At 48.7% G+C, this 6,451-nt stretch overlaps 1 protein-coding gene and 1 non-coding gene across 2 annotated transcripts in view; both read left to right on the plus strand.

The window, feature by feature from the left end:
* The first annotated feature begins 3,292 nt into the window (after window positions 1–3,292).
* LOC142803871 (uncharacterized) overlaps window positions 3,293–6,451 on the plus strand; it is a 28,061-nt gene continuing 24,902 nt past the window's right edge. The window contains exon 1 of the mRNA XM_075890132.1: window positions 3,293–3,327. The gene's annotated coding sequence lies outside the window, so the exon portion shown is untranslated. The remainder of the gene's footprint in view (window positions 3,328–6,451) is intronic.
* Window positions 5,082–5,154, plus strand: TRNAM-CAU (transfer RNA methionine (anticodon CAU)). Its single transcript has one exon. It is a non-coding gene; the product is annotated as a tRNA-Met (tRNA).

Raw genomic sequence — 6,451 nt, forward strand, 5'->3', positions numbered from 1 at the left:
CCAGAGTACAAACACTTGTTATTTCCCTGGCGCAGTGAACTGACTAAATCAAGGATGATGGAAGTTGTCATCACGAAATTTCGTTGCCGCGTTACCTCCCTCAATTTTTACTTGCATAGATCAGGCATATTGAATTCCCCTATGTGCATTTACTGTAATCAAGAAGAAACGATCAGTCATTTTTTATTACATTGTCGCCGTTTCGATTTATTCAGGCAAAGCATACTAGCACCACCTCTTCAAAGACTGGGCTTGCAACTATCACAGCCTGATCTTCTTTCATTTGGAGCCTCTACACTGGGTTTCAGCCACAGGGATGTTTTATTCGCCGTTCAAGAATACATCACTGCGACTAAACGATTTTCTTGCTAAATTGCTGTCTCAAAATTTGTCTTATTTTTTTTTCTGCAAACTTGATATCGGTATTTCAAATCAAAATTAAGTTACAAAAAAAAAACTGTAGGAATGACACAATGCTGAAAGTTTAGGGCAAATTCACCTTAAAATCGGCCAATCCCCTTCTTTGGGTACGAGCCATTTCTACAGGGAAACAACAACAACAACAACGACACTAGGAGACAAGACAAGACAAGACTAGCGCTACGTGTTCGGTGTGATACATTCCACAAATACCATATTGAGTGACGATACGCTAGTAACGATAACGTCGTCGATCTCTGAGTGTTTGGAGCCGACTCCCAGCCATGCTCCCTAGTGGCTATCCTTGCTGTGTTGAAGCGTGCGTTCGATTCATCGTGTTGCATCGACTGGTTTGCGTTGTGCTCCACTTCGTGTGAGTACGATAATTCAGAGCGACAATACGTGCCAAAATGCCGGGGAAGCGCTGCGTAGCGAGAACCTGCACGTCGAGGCGCGGAAAAAGCGGGACGTGCGTGGCGTTTCATGCATTTCCAAGCCACGAACCTAAACGCAGCCAGTGGGTTGACTTTGCGCGTGCCGATGGACAGAGGGACTGGACGTCTGTGAAGAACAACCGCATTTGCTCCCTTCACTTTGCGGCGAGCTGCTGCAGGGTAAATCCTGCGTTGGCGAACCAGTTCGGTTTCACTGGCAGTACGAGGCCTCTTCTCGAGGCCGGGGCTATTCCTACCGTGTGCCCTGCTGCAGCTGAAAGCAGCGATTCACTCGCCAAACGTCCGCGACATGAGGTGCGTAGTTGGTGTTCCTGAGCTCCGACAGTACGACCGAGACTGATAAATGATTTGCATTTAACGCGGAGCTTGTCAAGCAAGGATCGTCGGGAATCACAGCGATACCCAGTTCCAAGTCGCCGTCACCATCACTTGCCGATGTTGACCACAACGACGGCGAGGACGACGAAGTTCGCGACAGAGAGAGAGAGAAACAACATTTTTTGTGCATCCGGCGTGCGGGAAGTCCGCGCAGGGCGCGGGTATTCCCTATCTAAAAACTATAGCTAATAGTCCTATAGTCCCAGGCTCTAGATCTTGAGGATGTTGTGCTCTGGCTAGGCATTGGATACTCGGGCTCCTCCGCTCCCGTTGTCCGGGGCGTCGGTTCCCTTTCTCGTCTGCTTTGCCAGGGCCTCCTCAAGCCGCTGGATGGCCCTTCGTTGTGTGTTTAAGTCTTGGGAGCGTATCCATGCTCCCACCTCATCGGGATACGTGGCGTCCTGGCACTGCCCATTCCCATTGTTCACACCACTGTTACACCCGCCCCACATGATGTGGCGGAGGGTGGCTAGTTCACGTTCGCACGCGCTACACTTAGCGTCCACAAACATGTCGGGGCATACGTGCCGGGCCAATGCTGGCGTTAGCACGCATTCCGTTTGCAGTTGTCGGAGCTTCACTGCTTCCGCACGTGACAGTTCACGATGCGGGGGCGGAAAGGCTCTCCTGGCCTCTCTGTAGGCCGCCAGGATCCCTCCGTAGTCGGTGAGGGGATCGAGGTCTTCTCGTTCTTCACCGCTGGTTTCAGGGAGACGGGCTGCCGCGGTCCGGCACGTGATGAGATCACGGGCCACAGCGTCCGCCTCCTCGTTGCGGTTCTCGATGTCGGGAGCCAGGTGTCGTCCCATGTGGGCTGGGAACCATTTGAGGGCGATGGTTGGTCCTACAGCGGCGCCGCGAGCAGCCCGCGAGGCCGCGATGGACGTCACTAGCCGCTCCGTGCCCCGCCAGACCATGCCTCGGGCAAAATTCCTAATTGCCTGCTTTGAGTCGCTTAGCACCGTGCGCGTGCCCGGCCTACCTGTGGCCAGGGCTATCGCCGCCTCCTCTGCCTGGCCGGCTGTTCGGGCGCGCACGGTGCTTGCTGTTAGTAGTTTACCGGTAGTGGCGCTGACCACCACTGCTGCGAAAGCGTTGCGTCTTCCCGAATATCTTGCGGCATCCACGTAGACTGCGCCCTCGTCTCTCTGATGTTGACGGGCCAGCGCCACTGCTCTCGCCGCTCGCCTGCCCGCGTCCCTTTCTGGGTCCATGTTCTTTGGCAGCGGGTAGACAATGATTTTCCTCGCTGCCTCATCGCTCAGGGGGACTTGCTTTTCTAGCTCCCTGTCCGGTCCTGCGCCCGGGCGTTCTCCAGGAGGTAATAATCCTACCCGATCGAGTAATCCTCTGCCCGCGGCTGTGTCGCTTAGGCGGCTCAGCTGCGAAGCTCTCTGGGCCTCGCTGATCTCCGAGAGCGTGTTGTGTGTTCCCAGAGACAGCAAGGCCGTTGTTTTTGTGCCTGGTAGAAGCCCAAGAGCCCCTGCGTAAGCCTTCCGGATGGCAGCGTCGATCTTGGCTCGTTCCGCGCCGGTCCAGCGGTGAAAGGCCCCCGCATATGCCGCGTGGCTTATAACGAAAGCCTGCAGCAGATGCAGGAGCCCCCTCTCTTTCATGCCCCGGTAGCGGGACGACATTCGCTTGACCAGGCGCGCTGCGATGCCCATCTTGGTTGTGATGTTCTTGACCGCCGTGGCGTTGGTTTGGGTGCCGTCCACGAACATCCCCAGGACTCGAAGCCCCGGGACGTGCGGGATCTGCATACCGTCACTGGTGCGCACGATGATGTTCTCGGCCGCCTCTCGACTTGCCTTCTTTCTGTGCCTCCCAGGTGGTGGCAGGATGAGTAGCTGTGATTTTTGTGGCGAACACCGCAAGCCCGTGCCCAAGAGTGCGGACTCCACGGCGTCCACCGCCGCCTGCAGACCCGCCTCGATGTCTCCGTCGCTTCCACCCGTGGCCCAGATGGTTACGTCGTCGGCGTAGAGGCAGTGTCGTATCCCCGGGCCCAGCGCCTCCAGACGCCTGGCCACCTCGATGGCATTCAGGCAACCGGAAGGATACGCTGCTTGTGGTACTGCCAGATATATTCGATTCTTTCTCCCCCTTCCACATTCTTGTTAATTTGTTTTAGAGATTCTGGTTTATCGTATTCTTCTGCAATATTTTCACGTTTTTTTCAAAGGAACATTGTTATTGTTGCTATCTAATTTCTTTTTATTATTTTTAGCAAGCGTTGTAAAAAATGATCTATTATGAGGTACAGTGTGGCCAATCCCCCTCGTGGGTACGAGCCAAGATCTCCTAGGAGACAAGACAAGACAAGAGGCATGCCTACGCCTTTAGAGAGACACAGCTGGACTAGCTGGACCAACGTTACTAGATCTAGTAACGTTGTAGCTGGAATGACTGCACGTGTGCTCCTAGCAAAAGAAACGCTAGTGTGACGTCACCATTTCTTATGAAAGCGGCATCAGCTGTGCAGCGGCCTCGACGTGACCGCGAGATAACGCTGCCAGAACTACAATTTGGTGGGCTTTCCACCCATTTTTAACCACGTTCGATAGCGAATATATTAATTAAGATTACAGATACTCATTAGCCACTTAGATGCGTTTTAGGTCATGAATCGGTACTAGGGGGTCGGTAGCTGCTCGTTAACGCAAAAATCTTGACATGAGTAAATTTGTGACAGTGCTCCTTTAAGGTGAAAATATAATTTTTAAATTTTGTGCCGAAATCTCCACGCGTAACGTCTAATTTTTCAAAATGTATTTGTATTGTCGCGACATTGTCTCGGTGAAATTTTCTGAAACTCTATGTGTTCAGTCTATGGCCCCCACAGATGACAATGTACTTCATTTAAGCTACGCTAGGCCCAGTAGACGCACAGAACGTCTCGAAAATCTTTTACGTATCATGGTGTTTGGTGCGAGACTCTCAAGGTGGCGTCTCCATTCTCCACCCTCGTTTCTTCTCGCGCGTTTTCACGCTTACCAAACGTAGTTTCACGCTTACCAAACGTAGTTACAGTGCCTAGAACAGTGCGCAGTGTCCCGCTAAGATGGTGTTTTCGGGATTGCGAAATGATACTTTGCTAAAATGCGAAAAATCATTTTGCCCTTTAGTGTCGGATCCTTTAAATAAGTACACGCTTTCAGAAGGCGCTGCGCTTTGTTAGCTAAATATATCGCGATTGTAATAATAATAATAATAATAATAATAATAATAATAATAATAATAAGAAGAAGAAGAAGAAGAAGAAGAAGAAGAAGAAGAAGAAGAAGAAGAAGAAGAAGAGTAATGGAATAGCTAACATTTATTCTGATGTCGTTGTGCATTTAGAGCAGTTGTACACGACTCACGAGCACAAACTCCCCATAAGGGCGTGCATACATATATAAAAGAAAATCAAAGAACGAAATATATTGTGCGTGGGGAACGGCGATTTAGGTGGTGTTGGTTAGGTAAGGCGTAGTGTCATCTTCTTACTAAGCTAGTGTGAAGAAACAAAAAAATAAAAAACGCGCAAATATTACTGTCATGATGGTGATGGGATAGCCGGATCTAATGTAGCGAGCTTTCCACTATTTTTCGCGCGCGCGCACACACACACACACACACACACACACACACACACACACACACACACACACACACACACACACACACACACACACACACACACGCACACACACACGCACGCACGCACACACACACACACACACACACACACACACACAAATTTGGCAACCCTCAACTACCTATAGCGACATTTATATCGAGCTTTAGTGTGGGAATTGTCAATTTGCTACGGCTTCGTTGTCCGCCTCGGTAGCGCAGTAGGCAGCGCGTCAGTCTCATAATCTGAAGGTCGTGAGTTCGATCCTCACCCGGGGCAAGGCGGCGATTTTTTTAATATTTTTGTATTACGTTATTATTATTATTATTCTTCATTTCCCTTTGCTCCTCATTTTACGAAATCTTGAATACGCTTGCGTCTCCCTATCACGGTGCGGAGTCCTCATTTGTGAGACGCGCCATTGTGAAAGTGAACGCCTCAAACAGCTCGCAGAGCGTAAGAACAGGAGTCACCACGTTATATATTCAGTCACAATGAAAAACACCAGCAGAAAAAAAGAGAGAGATATAAGCAAGGAAGTGCAGGGAGGTTAACTGATGCACATCTGGTTTCCTACCCTTTACTGCAGGAGAATGATTAAGGGGCGAAAAGAGAGATGAAGAGAAGAAGGATTGATAAAATCATGAGAACATTTAGGGGAGCATACACAGTCACCCATATTACGAAGCAAAGGATCGTATAGGGCTGAGGCGTAGCCAGAAATTATTTTCTGGAGGAGGGTGGGGCTCGACAATAAATTATGTATATTCATGCGTGCGTTTTACGCACGCATGTATACACAAGCAAAATTTAAAAGAAACTTCAGGGGTCGAAGGTTTGAACCCCGGCCCCCCTTGGCTACGCCCCTGATACAGCTAGGGCATAGGTGGGTGCACGATGAGGGTGATTGCCTTCGTAAGTCAGCTACCTTTGCCGCCCCCCTCCTCAAAGGTGAACTTTGCGCACGATTAAGCATTAATCCCACTGTTTTAAGCGAGTATGAAGTACGTTGTTTTCGCCAAATGGCATGACGCAACACGTAAACCTCTAAGGAGCTGACTCAGCTGAGAAGGTCGCAGGGATCGGTTCCTTCCTGCAGCGGTAATGAAGTTGTATTTTCGCCCCCTTTACTTTCTTCAAGTAGATCGCAATGGTTAAATACACTTAAACCAGTATAACTAAAAATGTTACTACAACTTCCTGGGAATCATTATATGCTGGTTTTCATTTCTTCAAAGAAACTAGCCCTCGAAAATTCTCTTCGTTCATTCGATCACACTTTGTCAGGTGACCACTGCAGCGTGCCTCATAGAAATTTTTCCCAGAGGGATGGAGTGCCAGACTGCCATTTGTGATTATATATATATATATATATATATATATATATATATATATATATATATATATATATATATATATATATATATATATATATATATATATATATATATATATATATATATATATATATATATATATATAAACTTCGTGAATAGTGCACTATAGGAAACAAAACAATAAAATATTTATTTATTCCTAACAGTTTCGGCTGGTGGACCAGCCTTCTTCGGAGGAT

The sequence above is a fragment of the Rhipicephalus microplus genome, chromosome 3, assembly GCF_043290135.1.
Source record: "Rhipicephalus microplus isolate Deutch F79 chromosome 3, USDA_Rmic, whole genome shotgun sequence".
Classification (NCBI taxonomy): Eukaryota; Metazoa; Arthropoda; class Arachnida; order Ixodida; family Ixodidae; genus Rhipicephalus; species Rhipicephalus microplus.